At 33.6% G+C, this 1424-nt stretch overlaps 1 protein-coding gene across 1 annotated transcript in view; it reads right to left on the reverse strand.

The window, feature by feature from the left end:
- LOC106472728 (ATP-dependent RNA helicase Ddx1-like) overlaps nucleotides 1-1424 on the reverse strand; it is a 47956-nt gene that overhangs the window by 40408 nt on the left and 6124 nt on the right. The window lies entirely within an intron of this gene.

Here is a 1424-nt window from a genome sequence, read left to right on the forward strand (position 1 = left end):
TTTTTAAGAGTTTCAAAATGTACGATACTGACTGGTACTTCTACTACTTTTTTTAACTATAAGGATCAAGCCAACCACAAGCTAAAGCTGTACAGCCTTACTACAATTGATTGGCTGAATCATTCCAATGTAATGCAACATGTAGAACATTTTTACACTGTATATTAGGTTGTCAAGAAATTAATGTCACTTTTTTTTAGATGAAAAAACCTGACCAACTTATATATCAAAACAAAACATTTAATTAAATTAAATAGTCTCCATTCTTATTGATGATACTTTTCCATCTTACAATCAGGTTGCTAATGCCCTGATTAAAGAAATCATTTGGCTTTGAAGCAAAAAACATGTCGATGTCTTCTTTAACACCTTCCACATTTGCATACGTTTTCCCATTAAGATAGTGTTTCAGTGAATGAAAAAGATGGTAATCTGATGGTGCCATATCTGGAGAATATGGTGGGTGGGGGAGAAATTCCCAACCCAACTCCATAATCTTGTGTTGCATCAAACGTGCCACGAATGGACGTGCACTGTCATGGAAAAGAACGCCTTTTCAACAGACAAGTGTAGGGCATTTCTGATGAAGGGCTTGATCTAAACGTTCCAGTTGCTGACTATAGCTCTCTGCAATGACAGTTCGCTGTGATTGAGGAGCACGAAATGAATTACTCCTTTTGATGTCCCACCAAGTGCAAAGCATTACTTTCTTCAGATCGAGTCCAGGTTTTAGGGGTCAGAAGTGGCTTTTGTCTAGGACTGAGCCATTGTTTTTGGCATTTAATATTTGCATAGAGATTTTACACTCCTTGAAACCTTGAGTTTCAGAGACATAGTTGAAATATGATGCTCCAGACAATAGAACATTTGAGTCTAAAAAGTTAAACAACGAGTGAATCATTTCAGCATTAACTTGAAACTTCACCACTGGCAAAAATAACAATGTATGAACCATGTTTAACTATATTTTATGTAACTGCAAGGTATTAGCATATGATACTCTGTAGGTGTGACATTAGTACCTCATTACATTATTTTTCTTCTAAAATACATTATTATTCATATAAATGCCAGAAAACTTTAATATTTATTGATTTACAATAAGTTTACTAATTGTAAAACTTGAAAAACAATGTTCAGATAAAACTAAAGACAATAAGTAAATATTCTTGATGAAACTAGATGTTTTTTTTTATGTTCTTTTAAACAAATGTTGAATGAACCGTTTCACCACAAAGTAACTTTTTATACGCACCTGTCCTTTTGGGGGTTGGGGTGGGAATCTTCACAATATATAAGAATGTTTTGTAAAGTTTCCAATTAGTAAAAACTTTAATATTAATATTATTGTGATTTTATGTTTTGTTTGTTTGTTTTTTTAACTTTGCGCAAAGCTACACTAGGGCTATCTGCGCTAGCCGTCC

The sequence above is a fragment of the Limulus polyphemus genome, unplaced genomic scaffold (assembly GCF_000517525.1).
Source record: "Limulus polyphemus unplaced genomic scaffold, Limulus_polyphemus-2.1.2 Scaffold5562, whole genome shotgun sequence".
NCBI lineage: Eukaryota > Metazoa > Arthropoda > Merostomata > Xiphosura > Limulidae > Limulus > Limulus polyphemus.